Source organism: Notechis scutatus, chromosome 2 (assembly GCF_049901735.1).
Source record: "Notechis scutatus isolate UNSWTSFEM ecotype Mainland chromosome 2, rNotScu1.2, whole genome shotgun sequence".
In the NCBI taxonomy this organism is placed as follows: domain Eukaryota; kingdom Metazoa; phylum Chordata; class Lepidosauria; order Squamata; family Elapidae; genus Notechis; species Notechis scutatus.
This window is the reverse complement of record NC_142010.1, coordinates 173,450,430-173,469,380: the sequence shown is the minus strand read 5'-3', so window position 1 is coordinate 173,469,380 and position 18,951 is coordinate 173,450,430. Positions and strand designations below refer to the sequence as shown.

At 41.9% G+C, this 18,951-nt stretch overlaps 1 long non-coding RNA gene across 2 annotated transcripts in view; it reads right to left on the bottom strand.

Annotated features, from left to right (window-relative positions):
* Positions 1-18,951, bottom strand: part of LOC148132414 (uncharacterized) — an 84,609-nt gene that overhangs the window by 8,361 nt on the left and 57,297 nt on the right. The window contains exon 2 of one of the 2 annotated variants that reach the window (XR_015747971.1): positions 3,246-3,400. This is a non-coding gene — a long non-coding RNA (uncharacterized LOC148132414). Of the gene's footprint in view, positions 1-3,239; positions 3,401-18,951 lie in introns of both variants that reach the window. The other variant, XR_015747970.1, reaches the window with a different exon arrangement.

Below are 18,951 nucleotides of genomic sequence, written 5' to 3'. Positions count from 1 at the left end.
GGAATGACGGAAAATAGAATTTGACCTTCTATCTGACATCCTTTGGAGTATCTGAAGAATACTATCTTATCCTCCCTCATCCTCAGTCTTACGGTTTCAAAGTGAAACACGCCCAGCGGTTTCAGTTTCTTTTCACAAGATGTCATTTTTCAATCTCCTGATCATCCTTGCCGCCCTTTGCTGAACTTGCTCCACTTTCCTCTGAATCCTTCTGAGAGGGTGATGCTGTCAGCTAGATAGAGAGAGAAAGATAATTTGGTCTAGTGCAGAGAGATACTCAACCTTGGCAACTTTAAGATGTGTGGACTTCAGATTTCATTTCAGAATGCTGGCTGGGGAATTGTGGGGATTGAAGTCCACGCATCTTAAAATTGCCAAGGTTGAGAACCCCTAATCTAGTGACTGAAGTTTTGAGCTTGAAACTGGGAGACTATAAGTCATTTCTTAGGTTTGAAAGCCAACTGGACCACCTTGGGCTAAGAGTTAGCATTTCTCACCGCAACCCACCTTAAGAATCATTGTTGTGGCAAAATAAGATAAGGAGCCACCTTGAGTTCACCAAAAATAGGCAAGATAAAAAAAATCTAATCAATACCAAAAGCTGGTTTAATGTAATGGTTAAGTCATCAGGCTAGAAACTGGGAGACTGTGAGTACTAGTCCTGCTTTAGGCACGAAGCCAGCTGAGTGGCTGACTTTGGGTCAGTCCCTCTCTCTCAGCCTTAGGAAGGAGGCAGTAGCAAACCACTTCAGAAAAACCTTGTCAATAAGACTCCACGGATTACCAATCCAGGCAGTCACCAGGAATGAAAAACTGACTCGGAGGCACATATCCACACAAATCTAAACACGATAGGTGTGAGCCAACCAAATAAGTTGAATTTAGAAACTGCTTTTTTGTTGATGCAATTTAACATTATATTTGCTTCATTTTTTCCAGCCACGCCACACTACTGACTTGCATTCTGTTTGCAGTCAATGATTATTCTAACATTTTTATCATCAATAAATCGGGTTTCTCCCATTTTATATCTGCGCATTTGATTTCGATATGTTCAGTGAAGAACTTTGCACTTCTCTCTATACAATTTCATTCTACTCAGTTCAGTCTATTTCCCTAACCTATCAAAATGGTTCCGATGTTTATTTCAAAATAAATGTTTATTCAAAAACATGAGGCAAAAATTAAGCACTTTTTCTCCCTCTCTTGCTTTATGACTGAATTTGGTTTTGATGTTGTCTTCCTAGAGTGGTTTTTTTTTTTCAATCTCAGCAACTTTAAGATACGTGGACATTAATTCCCAGAATTCCCTAGCCAGCATGCTGGGGAACACTGACTGGGGAATTCTGGAACTTGAAGTCCCACACAATTTAAAGATGTTGAGGTTGAGAAACTCTGCTCTAGAGTAAGTAGTGTTTAGTGGGGCAGCTACCTGCTATGTGTTTAATTGGCTGGATTGATACATCATGCTATAATTTGCTTAGTCATAGCTTACTGAATAAACCAGAACCAGATGAATTCACGTATCACACCCTCATTAACTTACATTATGACTTTCTGCAACCTGTGAACCATCCCAATATGTAGATCATCCCCTCTGTGTACAATAATCTACAGGCTATTGAAGTCAACAATTCAAGTCTGTTGCCAATTATTATGAGTTTGATTGCCATGTGGTCCAAGATTTCTCCTGCTGAATTTTTTTAGTTCCATTTTATTTACATTTTTCCTCAATATAAACCCTAGGCAACAAGCAATTCCCTCTACAGTTATTTATGAAATCAAAATTAGCCTCAACATTTCTGCCAATAATAGTGCTATTGAGAATGAAATAGTTAGGGCAGTCAATACCTCACAGCGGTACCAAGACAGCTAATGGCTGTGACAAATATTTCATTGGCAGACTAATGATTGCTGGTAACCCAACCCTTTCCTTAGTCTAAGGATGAATCATGTAGCTGTATAATCTAGATTTGCCAGCCATGCTTGACAAACTCTACAGGTGGCAAAGAAGCACAAGGCAGTTCCACTCTGCTGCCTCTTCTGTAGACTTCAATCCTTTATCCTCTTTTATTCTCTAAGAGAAAATGGCATTGTATAGGTTTCTCAGCAGCCCACGGGCATCTGCTTGAGAGATTATTGCGGTCCCTTAGTAACCATAACTATAACAATGACGGGTTCTCCCACATGGCGGTCAGTGGTGGGATTCAATTTTTTTTTACTACTGGTTCTGTGGGCATGACTTGGTGGGTGTGGCTTGGTAGGCATGGCAGGGGAAGGTTACTGCAAAATCCCCATTCCCTCCCCACCCCACTAATCTGCTTTCCAGCTCCGTTCTCCTGTGCAGGGCAACAAAAGAAGACCCAGCCAATCAGCTGGGACTCAGGAGGCAGAGAAGAGATGGGGGCAGGGCCAGTCAAGAGGTGGTATTTTCCTGTTCTCTGAACTACTCAAAATTTCCACTACCGGTTCTCCAAAACTGGTCAGAACCTGCTGAATACCACCTCTGATGGTGGTATTTGAAAGGGATTATGGTGTGTGGCATCTTTGAAATGTCTTGAATTACCCCCAGTAACATCTGAGCAATATTGCTATTTATTTGGAGGATAATGCTGAAGACAACTTTGTGCTCACTTGGAATTTGGTGGATTGAGTTCCATGTAAATGTAGACTGTTGAAGCTTTCTTCTAAATCATATTTTGACCACTTACAACTGTTCATATTGTTCTTTGAAGGGAAAGTACCAGTTTCCAACTAAAAATAATGGTGTTATCAGTGGTCCCTTCCCCTTCTAAAAACCAATCCTGTTTGTTATATAAACTTTAATAATGCTCTGGAAATGCATCGCTAAATGTCCATGGGGATTCTCAGTCATCCAGGTCATGGTTGTCCCAAAAGTGCTTTTTCAAGAAGCAACTGGACTTTCTGGTTTTTCTTTGAAGACATTTCATTTCTCATCCAAGAAACTCTCAGCCCCACCATCTAGTCAGAGCTGAAGAAGCTCCTTGGATGAGAAGCAAAACATCTTCAAAGAAAAAACGGAAAGTTCAGTTGCCTCTTGAAAAAGCACCTTTGGGACAATGCTCTGGAAGGTGACAACACTGGCTGATCTCTAAGCAAGTTTGCTCTTGGTTAGCAGAAAGTCAGAAAAACATGGTAAACCTATTTCTGCAACATTGCCAAGAAATGTGTGCCTTGGTGGATGCAGCTACCAGGTGTTAAATGAGATTTGAGAATACCTTTACCTTTTTTTGTTGTTCCAAACTTCACAATCCTTCACGGAACTTTTACGATCTCACTTCAGTTCTGCATTTTCTGAAAGGTCAAAACTGATGAAGCAAGTGTAATCGGGTTGCTCACCGTTATGATAGGGCAAAGGCTCCTAATTGATGCTTCAGGGCTAGAAAATATATAAGGAAAACATGTGTTATCCAGAAATCCTCATGCAATTCTCCTTCCTCCCTTTCCGAAGTAATGTGTTTAATTCTCAAAGCTTTATTGAAAAGGGAGATCAAATCATAATGTTTTCAAAAACCTCCAAGAGCTGAGTGGCTTTCTGTAGAAGTCCTATGGTGTTGGCAGTCATCCTAGAAGCCAAAATTAGGGAGCTATAGCTGTTGGGGTATTCGTGCATGGAGTCCTTGATGGTTTAACAATACCATAAGACGCCCATACAACAGAAATTAAACCCTGAGCAAAATGGGGGCTCCCCTGAAGCTCTCAGCACCGAAGAATTGAGGAAAGAGCATAAATCACTAGGAAGCTTTATTGGTAGTTAATTTCAGGCTTTGGTTAGCAGTGGGAAGCTTACACAAATTAAACTGGAACTGTGCTTGCTTAAAACATTCACTTAGTTACATAGCAGATATGCTGAATAGAGGGGAATATTTTTGTACATTCTGTACCTTTTTAAGTGCTACAAAAAAAATTTGCACCAACATTGATCACCCAGAAATGAGGTAACCGTTCAGAAATTCCACAAGTAAATATTTTTCTCTAGGGAAAGCATCGTCTCCTAATTGCTACTGCATTCATCTATTAACAAATACATGAGCAAAGTCTTTTTTTTTTTTATGCTTGTGTGGAAATAGAGAAACCCATTCATTAGCAGCCTTATGCAGGGATTACCTTCCGATGTCCAATTCCCCATTCCCAGTCACATCTGTCATGTCTCAAAAACCGCTTGCACAGTTCCAACACAAATATTTGGAGTGGTGGCTTCCATTCAAGATGGAAGTCTCCACTGTCATGGGGAATGACAGCCATCCCAAAAGCATGGAGACTTTTTCATCAGTGATATCTTGAGCATAACTAGAAGGCCAATACTGCTGACTTCCTCTTTTATGTTGGACTGAAGGGAAGCTAATGCCTGAAAGGGGCTCTGTTTGTAAAACTAATAAAACTCTCAGGACCCTTGTAAAATAATTATGCTGTTGCCATGATATGCTTCAAAGAGCCCATGGGGAGAGAACCATTCTATGAGAAGCCCAATTCCCCAAATAGTCCTAACCTAGCATAGGATTCAACCAGCTCCCTTGGAATCAAGCCAGTGGCTTATCAGTAATTTAACTGACACAACTGTGCAGATTCCACTCAGATCCTCAAAACTCGCAGAAGCATGGAAGCAGGGCCTTTCTGCAGCTCATTAAACCAGCAGTATGATATCGGGAGGAGAACTGGCTGTTTTAATAACTTATAGGCAAATGCTGTGCTTGAGCTTCTATATTCCAAAACATCTCTCTGGAATCCAGGCTCTGCACAAGAACCCCCTTAATTCACTCTTCAGAAATCTGCAATCGAAATAGGGCCTCTCTAGGCAGTTAGTCTCTGTAATTATTTTGATTTCTGCTTCCCTTTGGCTCTATAGCAAGGAGGTGAAAACTTGACAGAAGCAGATGGGAAAGTCTTGCCCTCTTGCATCTATCCATAGTAATGGATTAAGAGACAGAAAAAAAAATCCCTCTGGGGGAAATCAAAAGCAAGATGTTGGGAAAGTTGTAATAGCTTTCTAGCCTCCTTTACAGTGTATTGGGAGGATACACTGAAAATGTGGGCATCTAAAAATGATCCGGAAACTATGTCAAGATGCTTTTCATTGACTGCAGCTCAGCCTTCAATACTATCCTGCCGAGCATCCTTATCGAAAAGCTGACTGATTTGGATTTTTCCTCTCCCATCTGCGATTGGATCAAAGACTTTCTGAGGGACTGTCCACAAACAGTGAGGGCTGAGTCTGTCACATCCACCTCCCTGAAGCTTAGCACTGGCTCCCCACAGGGCTGGGTGCTCAGTCCCTAACTGTACTCACTGTACACACATGATTGTGTATCGTCTGACCCATCCACTGTGATCAGATGATACTACCCTATTGGGTCTCATTACAGGTGGAGACGAAACAGCGTACAGGGGGAGGTTCAAAAATTATCCTCATGGTGCCTAGAAAACAACCTTCACCTAAACATCAGCAAGACAAAGGAGATGGTGTTAGACTTCCAGAAGAGGGAGGAACCTGCTCCACTTTACATCAAGGGGGACTATGGGGAGAGAGTTTCCTCCTTTAAATTCCTGGGAGTCTACCTCAGTGAAGATTTTACCTGAAAAATCAACACAACCCAGGTGGCCAGAAAGGCCCAATGGAGACTCCATTTCCTTAGGGTCTTGCGAAAGAATAAAGTGGAACAATGACTGGTGACCTTCTTTTACCAGTCCACAATAGAAAGTGTCCTCACATATTGCATTACGGTATGGTATTGACAGCCGCGGATAGAAAGACATTACAGAGGGTGGTGAGCACAGCACAAAACATCGTGGGCTGTTCCCTAACACCACTAGATGACATCGCTAGGGCTTGCTGCCTTAGAAGAGTGAGGAAAATTCTGAGGGATGTCTCACATGCCGGTCAGCATTTCTTCACTCTCCTACCGTCGAGTAGGAGATATAGAAGCCTAGCCAGCCGCACCAACAGGCTAAAGAACAGTTTCTACCCATGGGCTGTCAGACTCCTGAACAGAAAATAACTTCAGGTCAACATAGTATCATAGACTTGCGGGGCCAGCGCATTGTGCAACAAGGTCACATGGTGTAATAAGATTGGGACTGGGTTAGGGACTTCTGTCCTCACTGTGAGTTGTGTTGGGGTGGGGGGTGCATGAAGGAAGGCTCAGCCAATCTCATTGTACACATGTTGTACTCTGACAATAAAGGTAATAATTATGAAGTCGTCCAAAATTGTGAGCTGCCACAGTTGACTGGGACAGGGGAATGACTGGGATCCAGGAAGGCAGCCAGTAAACAAATGAAAATTTGCTAGCGCTTCCATCAATAGCAGTAACCATCCATTTTGAAAACAGACCAGGTACCAAATCTGCAAAGGGTGTGTGCTAAATTGATATCCTTGAATTTGGAGAACCCACTGGTATGAGAGGTCAAAAATGAAGTAACCAAACTAGTAGCCTTATCCAATGATTGGAGACCCAGTCTCTTTGAGGAATAATGGGGGTCCACATGTACACCCCCCCAAAGGGGAAAGAACTACCCGAATCTTATAAGGTTATCAGTCTGACACTCTGATCCTATGAGAGATCAGCTAATTCTGCTGACTGCCAGGAGTTCAATCCTGACTGGCTCCAGATTGACTCAACCTTCCATCCTTCCGTGGTCGGTAAAATGGACACAGATATGCTAATTCTGTAAACTGCTTAGAGAGGTTTGTAAAGCACTAGGGAGGAGCATATAAATCTAAGTGCTATTGCTATCAATTAAAAAAACAACAGCATGAGGATCTTTCTAATTTCCTTTGCCCCTTGCTAAGGGCATGTATACATAGTGTTTGTTCCCAATTTCAGACTGTAATATTTGTGACTCAAATTCTGAATATCCCAAGAATAGGATGCTGTTATCCTTTGCCCTGATGTTCTGAAGGTAGAAATGACAGAGAACTTCCTTTGATGTCCATTTTAATAGACATTCATATTAAATGCAAGTTAATCTATTATCTCATAACCGTTTGCACACTCTTGAAGGCATCGTTGAACTGCAGTGCAATTTTATGCCGAAATGCGCACTTTTTCTGAAATCAGGAGTACTTTGCAAAATAAATATATAAATAAGAGAAAACTGTACACAAGACCTGTTAGAAGAAGTTGGCTCATAACAAACTGTCTACGTTATCATGAAAAGGGAGCCAGGAAACCACATCAAGAGAAATAAAAGCAACCTGTGCATGGGCTGAAAAATGTGCACAAATCAAGGTGGAAAATACACTGAAACAAAGTTGGGAAAATGAGCAAATGAAAGCAGCCCAAATTGACAAGGGAAGGCAATCCCTGGAGGCAGATGCGGGAACTTCCAGGCAAGCAGGCAAGAGAAGGAAATAATCTAAAATGCATTTAGATCTACATCTAAGACGTACCACTTAGCTCCCAGAAACTGAATTTGAAGACAGATGGTAGCTTCATATTTCCAGATTTTTTTTTTATTTTTTTTTGGGGGGGGGGGAGGAATGAGGAGCTTTTATGAATAGAGCTGAATTTAGTCAGCTGTAGAAACAGAATGCTGGATTGCTTTCTTCTGTTATCCCAAAGGTGCTTTTTCTTATTATTATTTTTATTTTGAAGACGTTTCAGTTCTCATCCAGAGCTGAAGAAGCTTCTTGGATAAGAAGTGAAATGTCTTCAAAAGAAAAAGAAAAAAAAAACAAGAAAGTCTAGTTGCCCTCCTGAAAAAGCACTTTTGGGACAACCATGACCTGGATGGCTGAGAATCTCTACAGCCTTTCTTCTGTTATACAAAAGCTCTATTTGTGGGGAGCTTTCAGGAAGACCTCGTGCAATGCAGCTTTTCTGTTTCTGCTTGGAGGTCTTCTGACAAAGCCTGAAAAGCAATTCAGCTGGTAGCCTAAGATAGTGTTAAGTCTGGGTGATCGGTCCCAGGTAGATCGGTTCGGACAGAGACGCGAGACTCAGAAGTGACATTCAGCTCTTTATTGAGTATACAGTCCAGTTCGGGACCTGCGCTCACGGCTGCCCTTCATAAGGAGCTGTCCGTGGCGCGGCGGCCAATGACAGCGCTTTGAATCTCCCGCGATCGGCTAGACCAATCGCGGTAGATTCTAAGCGCGCCAATCACGACTGTTTAGTTGACCAATCCGGTTGCGGCCCATGAGGGCCAATCAGATTTAAGGGTTTCAAGTATGTTAATACAGAACAGATAGCCTTGTATCATATATATGATGGCAGAGAAAGGCTGTGGTACTTCCTAGAGCAGATCAGTGTGTTTTATGAAAAACCTTCAAAACTGACCTTTATGCTGCAAACTCATGAAGGACTTATTTGGCATAAAAAGCAGCAGTGTCATGTGCCAGAAAATGGCCATTTTATTTTCTCCATAGTGAGAAGTTTATATTCTAATGTTAGAAACAAAATCTAGTGCAGAAACATAAATGGCCCCTGAAGGTTGGCCGTAAGGTTGAATTAGATGACCCTTGAACTTCCTTCCAACTCAATGATGTTGCAAAGCAAAAAAGCTGGGCTGAGACCAGGCATTGAGAATTGCCAGGGAGCAATTGGTTATCACCTTCTGCAAAGGAAAAAGGAAATTGCCTTCTCCCGCCAGCCATACTAGAGATAATTCCTTCCTTGCTGCAGCTCTGGCAACGCTCCTGATCTCCACACTGAAGGATGAGAAAGCTTATCTTTCATCTGCTGCAGATCAGAAACAAATCTTTCTCATCTCTCCCTGCGACAGAGCAGGGGAAATTGGTAAGGTTTGGGAGAGCTGGGTCTTTGGGAGAGCTTGGCCAAGCCAGATGGCAATTCCCACAGGCCAGATAATCTCCACATCTGCACTAAAGGTGAAGCATCTTTAAAGAATGAATTTAGAATTGAGAATAACAAGAGTTGGAAGGGACCTTGGAGGTCTTCTAGTTCAACCCCTGCTTAGGCAGGAAACCCTACACCACTTCAGACAAATGGTTGTTCAACGTCTTTTTAAAAGCTTCCAGTGTTGGAGCATTAACAACTTCTGGAGGCAAGTTGTTCCACTGATTAATTGTTCTAACTGCCAGGAAATTTCTGCTTACTTCTAGGTTGCTTCTCTCCTTGATTAGTTTCCATCCATTGCTTCTTGTTTTGTTTTCAGGTGCTTTGGAGAATAGCTTGACTCCCTCTTCTTTATGGCAGCCCCTGAGATATTGGAACACTGCTATCATATCACCCCTAGCCCTTCTTTTCATTAAACCAGACAGACCCAATTATAGCTCATTCCAGATGCAAATTGCATTCAGACTTTTCATTTCTTCTTGCCTACCACCTGGCTGAACTTTTAAGCATATACAAAAGGTACCAAACATGATTCTAGAACAGGGGTCCCCAACTGCCGGTCCGCGGACCGGTACGGCTGCGGAACAAGCCTTACCGGGCCACTGGTTGCTGGGCGCCGCCATCTTTTTGGTAAAAAGCAATTTTTCATCAAAAAGATGGCGGCGCCGCTCATGAGCTTTTCCGGTAGAAAGCCATTTCTACCCGAAAAGCTCACGAGCATGCGCCGCCATTTTTGATGAAAATCGCTCCGGTGACATCACCGGAAGTGATTTTTCGAAAAAAAATGGCGGCGCCAGCTGACGCCGGAACCGGGCCGCGGCACCCAGCTGACGCCGGAACCGGGCCGCAGCGTCGAAAAGGTTGGGGATCCCTGTTCTAGAATATATCATGTATTGTCCATCATCTGGCTATAATATAATGCCCTCTTGACACCTCCTCCCCAAATCCCCAGAACCAGGTGAAGATGTCTAGTGACTGGCTAGGATGAGCATTTCTAGACTGCACAAGCTTTGATGACCCACACAGGATGGCAGAAAGCAATTGCTTGTGGTATCTCTTTCCTGCCATCTAGTGATCCTCTGGATCCTTGAAGTCTGTGCAATCCTCCAAACGTCTTCCCTTCGGTCAACTTGAAATGCTGAGAACATGAAAGAAAAGGCATTGTCCTGCCCCAAAACCCAACAGCAACACAACCTATCAATTCCACATCACATTAATGAGACAGACAAGAAGAGAGGAGAGGGGTGGGGAGGGGAGAAGGAAGGGAAGGGGAGGGGAGAAGAGGGAAGGGGAAGGGAGGAGGAGAGGAGAGAAGAGAAGAGAAGAGGAGGGGAGAGGAGGGGAGGGGAGGGGAGGGGAGAGGAGAGGAGAGGAGAGGAGAGGAGAGAAGAGAAGAGAAGAGAAGAGAAGAGAAGAGAAGAGAAGAGAAGAGAAGAGAAGAGAAGAGAAGAACAAACTGCCTGACATTAAAAGGTTGTCGTCCAATCAGGACCTAACAAGATCTAAAATTCTGGAAATAGCAGAAGTGAGACAAGTTGACCCCACAAATAGAATAATGAAGTCCCAGCATTCTCCCATTTTTTTAAAAAGAGGAAGCTTTGTAGTCCTTCCTATTATGTTGCAGCTGAGCCAGAAATAAACCAGCTCAGATCTGTAACATTGCTGACAGGGCAAAGAGAGGCGGTCTCCCTCTTCTTCCAAGGAGATGCTGTATCTTCACACAAAGCATCTCTGACCTGCTTCTCTTCCATTGCTCTTTCTTCTGGTAAGCGGATACATTGAGTCTCTTTTACTTCTGAACCTTTCATATTTCCACCTTCAAGAAATAAAATTAATTATAAAAAAAAAAAAATTTTTTTTTTTATTTTTAAAATTTGATTTTTAAAAAAAAATATATTTTTTTTTTATTTTTTATAATTTTTTTTTTTTATATAATATTTTTTTAAATTTTTAAAATTTTTTTTTTATAAAAAAGGGTTCAAAATATTTTTTCAAATTTGGAAGAACACCAGGAGGCTTATCGTGTCTCCTGAGGTGTCTGGATAGGAAGAAACCTGGCCTTGAGAATGGGGAAGGAAGGAGTGAGTCATTAAGAGGGATCTTGAAGAAAACAGATTTAAAGTTGGAAGGGACCTTGTAGTAGGTCAGTAAACCATCAGTAAAGCCAACAGCAAACAGCCCAACCAAAGACTCTCCAAAATCACCCCCACCAACATTGACAGGGCAAGTCACTAGAATATAAACTGACAGCAAAGAAGCACTCCTGACTAGCACTGATGATGTTATCTAGTTAGAGTAATGAAATATCTGCAAGAAAACAAGCAAGCTCAGAGAGCACCAAGGGGCCCTCATATATTTGCTTGACTTTTGAGCTTGGATATTTTTGATCAAGCCTAAAAAAACAGGCATCCTTTCAATAAGCATTGCCAGAAACTTTCCAGTTCCTGCTTTTCAATTTTCACTACCTTTTCCTAGAACCCCTTCCTCATCTATCTTTACAGCAGGTAAGCAGGGCCTCTGCCAATATTTCATTCCTGCTCCGAGCCCAATGTCCCTTTATCAGGACCCCACCACCTCCATTCCTGAAACCGAACATCAGAACCCATCTCCAATTTATTTTCCATTTTTGTCGGTCCAAAGTCCAGGTTTTTCTCCAGATTAAGACTTCTTCTCCAAGCTGAGAAGCACAATTAAAGAATAACTTTGATTTTTTTACAGGTACATACAGTGGCTACCTATAATTGTTGTTCCATTTATATACCTGTGGAGGTAAAATTTCACAAGTCATGTGAGTTTACAACATGAGCAATTGTCATCTTTTTTTTTTCTCAGAACACAATGGGATGCAGACACAGTTTCCTTCCAAATACTTGAAGCATATTCTTTTTCTAGACATATTTTGGATCAATATTTAATTGGGGAAGTACAAACAGTAGGGAAGTCAGCGGGATCTGCAGAGAGATCTCAAAAACTCAAAAAAGTAGCTGTCCTTCAATCAAACAGGCATGGCCACCATCTTCCCTTTTTGGACAACTCTTCTGGAGGCCAATGCTGTCAGAGTTTGTATTATAGTAGTAGTTGCCTTATCGTGAAATCTGGTAGAATCAGGAAATCCAAATTCACCTCCAGCAGAATTCATACTAAACATCTGTTTAGATTCATCTCTCTGAGTGTCCATGTCCTTTTCCTTGCCTATCTGTCCATGTCCTTTTCCTTCCCTATCTGTTCCCTAGGAGCATTTTTCATGTATAGCCCCATGTGAACAGCACAGCTTTTTGCCTCTCAGTTTTAAACAGAGGTGAATTTTAAACATCCTGTGATTCACTCTTGTTCCCCTACAATCATTTCACTTCTGTAGAGAGGAGTCAAAGGAAAATACATGTTGATATAAAAGCCTTTGCCGTTTTAGCCAGCAATTTAATGTGCATTAGGGCAACAAGAAAGATTAAGTCATTATCTTGCTACTCCGTTTTTTAAACTATTATTTTGTGGCTGGAAATAGGTATTGATTTGTCACACATGTACATTCCATCCCAAAATGGATTTGAACCTTTTCCTGTTAGAGTAGATGCAGCTACTATGAAAAAATATCTCAAAAAGCACACAAAGCCTGGTGATCGCACAACATACACATTCCCCTTACTATGGATTTGTTGGCATGAACTATCAGGAGCTGAAATAGAATAGAAAAGGGTTTTTTTGTACAATTGCTTATTGTACCTGCCCTGTGACTATTATTAAGTGTTGTACCTTATGATTCTTGATTCTTAACTAATGTATTTTTTTCTTTTATGTACACTGAGAGCATTTACACCAAGACAAATTCCTTGTCACACTTGGCCAATAAAGAATTCAGTTCAGTTCAGTTCAGTTTTTTTTCTATAGAAAATGTTTCAGGGTTTTGTCTTGTTTTTTCCCCATATGACAGTTCACTATAACAGCACATAAGTTCCAAGATGCTACAGCTTGTGAGAGAGGATTGGGCACATTTGCGTGTCAAGATTGGCAGCTCAGATATAAGAAGGAAGGTCATAAGGGGGGGGGGGGAATGAAACTAGGACAATATTGAGTAGATAAGCATTCATGCCAACATGCAAGTAGAGGAGATGACTCATCAATTCAATAGGCTCTCACAACTCATAAGTGATCTATCCAAAGTTTGGAGGCTTTATACAACAAATTGAAAGTTTGCTTCATGCAGTAAGGACTATCTTAAGAAAAATAATATTCAGGCCACCCCTATTAGCAGCGAAGCATGAGCAATCAGATTCCTACTTAAGACAAGCTTCCATATATGTGTCCATTGACCTTCCCCACAGTTCTCCTCATTTCCAGCCAGCACTGACAATGAGAGTTGTAGCTTCCCATCTCCAAATGGCTTTAGGTTTGGGGAAATTGCTATTGAGCATCATTGATTGCTCCAGTCTTTAGCTCAAGAACTGGTATAGGAATTTGGCACTTCAAGGCAACTCCATATCTCGTCAACTAGGTGGCCCTACAGTTGTGCAAGAGATCAGTGAACAGCTCAGCAAGATGACTCACCAGCTGGATGCAAATTGTGCTGAGCCCCTGAAAGTGTTGGGAGTCCAAATAGTTTATGTGGTGTGAACTACTCATCTTTTATCCGTGTCTCAATAAGATTCTGAATATTATTCCTTCAAGGCTTGGAAACGTTTCTCAAAATGTAGGTTGAAACACTCCCCCTCCCAAATGCGGGATATAGAATAACAGACTTGGAAGAGATGTTGGAGGTCTTCTACTCCAACCTGCTCAGGCAAGAAAACCTTTTACCATTTCAAACAAATGGTTGTCTATTTCTTCTGAAAACTTCCAGCGTTGGAGCATTGACAACTTCTGGAAGCAAGTTGTTCAATGATTAATTGTTCTAACTGTCAATAAATTTCTTCTTAGTTCTAGGTTGCTTCTCTCCTTGATTAGTTTCCATCCATTGCTTCTTGTCCTGCCTTCAGGTGCTTTGGAGAATAAATTGACACTCTATTCTTTGTGTCAACCCCTGAGAAATTGGAACACTGCTATCATGTCTCCCCCCAGTCCTTCTTTTCATCAGGCTAGACATACCCAATTCCAGCAACTATTCTTTATATGTTTTAGCCTCCAGTCCCCTAATCATTTTTGTTGCTCTTCTCTGCACTCTCAATATCTTTTTTACATCGTGACAACCAAAACTGGATGCAGTTTAAGATGGATGGATGGATGGATGGATGGATGGATGGATGGATGGATGGATGGAATAGGAGAAAATATTTTTCTTACAAGTCCTCTCAATCAGAGCTAACCATCCCCCGAAAAGCAAGCTGAAGCCAAAGCAATCTGATAGTTCCAGAGCCCTCTAATAAACCTTAATATTCTTTTTGCTTTTAAATCATGGTGTTTGTGATCAGAACGTGAATAAACCTACCAGGACGGTACAAGTCTTTGACCCTTTGATGCGATACTCCCTCTGTGGAGGCATCTTGATGGAGAGAAAGGGAGAAGTTGCAGTGAGAAGAGAATTATTGAATGAAGGAAGGGTTTACCAGTTCCAAGCATCAGCCTGGAAGAGATGGCGATTCCAAATGGCTGTGCTAGGAGAATGAGTATGCCTGTGCTTTGCAAGCTGCAGGATTTTAAGAGCAGTTTAAGAAAACATCATTTGAGGCAAGGAACAATGTTGTAATCTATCCAGAACTTGTAATATTTAAGGCATAGAAGCGTTTTTGTTTTTGTTTTCCTGGCTTTGATGGGTAAAACGTCCCTTCCAACTCTATTCTGATTGATTGATTGATTGAAATAATTGTACACAATAAAGAATGGAGAAAGACAATTAAAAAGTCATATTTTCCCATCTCCAACCCACCCAATAATCCACATAGCAGTCATTGCCTGTCTTTGTTTTTTCCCCCCTCTCCCATATACTAATAACAATCAGCAGTAGCAGCACAATAGCGTCTTCATTTGTTTTCCAATTTAAAAATGTGATAACTCTATACAGTATCTATAGAAACATTATTTTCTCCGCTGGCTGCAGGACAAAAATAAACAAGTTCATTCTTCTCGTTAAAAGTATGGATTTAAATATAACTAGTTGTTCCAAAGAAACTGTTTTAATTCATAAAGTGTTATCACACATGTACATATGTAATGAATTCGTGTAAATGGTATGTTTACAGTATATCTTGCCCAACTCAACCCAGTGAAATCTTTACAGTACTACTACCATTCATGGAAGGGGCCACACAAATTGAATTATCACTTTTAGGGTGTCATCCTATTGAACATTCAGACCCTTGGATTGAAGGCATTGCAAGGTGCCGACGTCTTGTTTTCTTCTCCATTTTTGAAGATCACAGGTAGCATCATCTCCAAGGCAGTCTCTGCAGACTGTTTTTTTTTTCTACTTGATGGATGAGGGAGTTCTTTGAAATGCACACAAGGTGCAAAGTGAATTTTCTTCACATCTGTGTCATCTTTTGAAGAACCGCTTAGAAGAAGGGGTAGGGAGCTTGCAGTCTGCCTCAGGAATTCTTCATTTGCATACCAAAAAAAAAAAAAAACCATTTTAAAAGTGCCAGGAGGAAAAAAAAAATCCACTACTGAAGAAGAGCTAGTCGTCCTCTTTGCTTCTAGAAAGTATGTTTGGTATGTTTGAAGCATGGCTCCTTTTTTCCCTGTGGGAGATCTGCCTTAAAATTGCTCCAATTATTTCCTCAGAGGTAAATAAGTTTGGGGAAACAGTGTTGTTAAAATCTCCAGATGGGCCAACAGCTTTTTCCTGTCTGAAAGCGCAGATGGTCCCTTAAGAAAAAAAGGTTAGGAACATCACCAGGCTTCCCATTCACTATGAAATCTGTGATTGGTTGGGACTGCCTGTGCAATGAACCAGAAAGAAAAGAAAAGAAACAACTACAATGGCAAAATACAAAGAATAAAAATAGTCCTTGCTTAAATACAACCAGGACTAGCAACTCCATCCCTAAGAAACACGGCCCCTAAGCAGAAAGTCATGTGATCACAACATACATATGGGCCTCACTTCCACTTTGGTCATTAAGTGAATCATTGGGATCGTTAAGACAAACATCCATGACTTACAATTTTGCATCTGCATTGTCCATTAACTGTGCTTGTCACAAGCTAGTTGCAAAGCCCACAAATGGCAATTGCGTGACTGCAGGACACTGCAACATTTGTAAGTGTGAGAATTGATCAAAAAGCTGGAGAATTGATCAAAAAGCTTCTACATTATCGTAATTTCAAGCGGTCACCATACAAGGCAGTTGCTAAATGAGATCTATGTCTAGTATCAAGTCAGAGAAATAATTGTGAAGACCTCATGGTTGAGTAAATAAATATGTACACAACATTTCTGGAATAGAGACTTTGTGTCCTGAAATGTTAAAACTAAAGAAATTTCAGCGTTGCCCTTACACACCACCTAACAGAAAAGTGAACAATTGCATTTGTCAGAGGTGTTGTTTGCTAGCTATCCATACGTTACAGATGTGTCGTGCACTTGTGTTCACCTGCAGTATCAATCAGTACAATGATTCTTTCCCCATCTAGTGGTTACATTCTGCAGAAATATTCAGGAGCCCTGCAAATATTTGTGCTATCTGTCCCTTTGTCTGTCTTTACCCAGCAGCGGGACAGCTGAGATAGCCATTTGAGGAATCCTTTCACCCAGAAGAAAAGGATTCAAGAGAAAGGTCTGCTAATAAAACGTCATTGCTAACTAGTCGAAAGCAGGGCTGAATTCTTAAGAGCAGCCAGAAAGCTTCATTAAGATTGAAAGCTTAATTAGACTGCAGATTTGACATCCTCTGTCACATAGCCATCTTGAGCTCAGGACAATCTCCCCCTCCTGCTTTTGGGAGAGTGGGGGGGAATGCCAAGCCATTGTGAGTCTCAGCTGTCCTGTCCTCACGTTGCTTTCCGAATAGTCGCTAGAAGTGACAGCGACTGGGCATGTTAAGGAGTTAGCAGCGTCACCATGAAGGGGAAGCCTGTCTTTTTTGGAAATCACTGGGGGCTTTTCCCTGGGATTCCCTACAGCAGGCGTGTCAAACTCCAGGCCCATGGGCCAGATCCAGCCCACAGGGTACTTACATCTGGCTCATGGGCCACCCTGGAAACAGTAGACTGGCCCCGTGGTTCTTCTGCCAGTGAAAAGGAGCTCGGGAGGACCGTGTGTGGCCCTCCCGAGCTCCATTTTCGCTGGCCGAGGGTTGCAGGAGATTGTCGCGGCTGAAAACAGAGCTCGGAAGCCCGTTTTCGCTGGCAGAGCACTAGGGCTGCTACAGGTACTCCTGACACAAGTGATGCCCCCCCCCCAGGTCAAACACAACCCTGTTGTGGCCCCCATTGAAATCGTGTTTGAAAGCCCTGCCCTACAGAGTCACTGAAGAATTTGGAAAGGATGTTAACACTCTGCTTTAGTATTCACTGCCGGAATCTAGACAGAGCAATTCCCCCATAATGTATTTATTTTTATTAAATATATTTATGCAACGTTTGTAAAATTAAATATATATATATATATGTAGATTTTACAGCATTGTTTGAGCAAGTACACTTGTACTTTCCTTCTAATAGCATGTTATACATTGTCATAATAACTCCTTTGTCCTTTTAAATTTATTTAAATCAGTATTTTTATTAAAACTTGGCAACATTAAGATGTGGGGTGGGGAGGACTTCAGCTCCCAGAACTTTCCAACCAGGGTGCTATTTATCTGCCTATGAACCAGCAGAAAAGTCAGCCTATGGGGGTTTTGTTATTCCCCACCGCCAGTCCCTCTGGCCCTCTGGCCTCAGACTTAAGGATAGAATTTACACTTCCATGTTCCTGTCTGACCTCTCCCTGCATCTCATCACAATTAGGTGGAGGTGGGGGGAAATCTATCGATCACAGCAATGGTGTGCAGGCGAGCATGCAGTTTAAACTGCTCATCATCTGTCTGGAAAAACATGGATTTAGCCATTTCTTAGAATGTATTCTCTTCCTCTGTCCTTTCCCCCAACCTAAGGACTGGCAGCCATGGTTAGGAAAGGTGAAAAGTGAAAGGGGAGAGGAACACTTGATCCATCAGGTCTCTGATGTCTCAGAGTGGATGCTCCATAGAAGGAGGCAACTGGTGGCTTTGAAAGAACTGGTTCCACCTTTAACTATCCCCTCTGCCATGCCAGAAGGTGACCCTTGTACAAGGGAGGGGAGGGGATGAGCCAGCTAAATAATTGACACATGATGAGATAAGAGTTCTCCCCTGTTTCACCAGACTGCCCCTTCTAAAGAACCTACAGGTAGTCCTCAACTCACAGTCACAATGGGGACCAGAATTCATGTTGCTAAGCAAGGTGATGGCTAAGTGAACCTCGCCCAATATCACACCTTTTTTTTTTTTTTTTTTGGCCATTGCTAAGAGAATCACTGCAATGGTTAAGTCAATCATGCAAGTCATTAAGCAAACTGGGCTTCTCCCATGGATTTTGCATGCGGGACGCTGGCAAGAAAGGCCGCAAAGGGGAATCACTGGGATGACGCAACCACATGAATACATGCTGGTTGCTAAGCACCCAAATTTTGATCATGTGACTGTAGGCATACAGTCACGGTTGTAAATGCAGGAACCGGCTGTAAGTGACTTTTTTCAGTGCCGCTTAATGTCAAATAGTCCACTAAGTGAATGGTTGCAAGTCAAGAACTTCCCATATCAGCCATCAATTGTGCCATTATTAAATATGTGTAAAAATAGGTAACCGCTGACTGCTGGGTGAGATGTACATTAAGAGGATCAAACAGTTGGCTCCCACAATGCTCTCTAGCTTTGTCTCCTGTGTTCGGGCTAGTTTTTGAGTGCAGGTTTTGCATTCTTCTAGAAATGCAAGAAAGCCATAGCCAGAAGCAGACAAAACAAGATAGAAGGCTGACCCTAGGAAGTTGCAGAGAGGGACAGTTTACTCTTTCCCATTTCATCACCTCCCTTCCCTCAATGCCATTGTTTTGTGATTGATTGATTAAATATTAAATAATATATATGGACCACAGAGTGCTTAGATCTGGCCCGCGAAGCTGGTCTGGAAATGGCAAAGTACTCAGGCCACCACATGGGCCCGCCACATGAGTGACATCTAG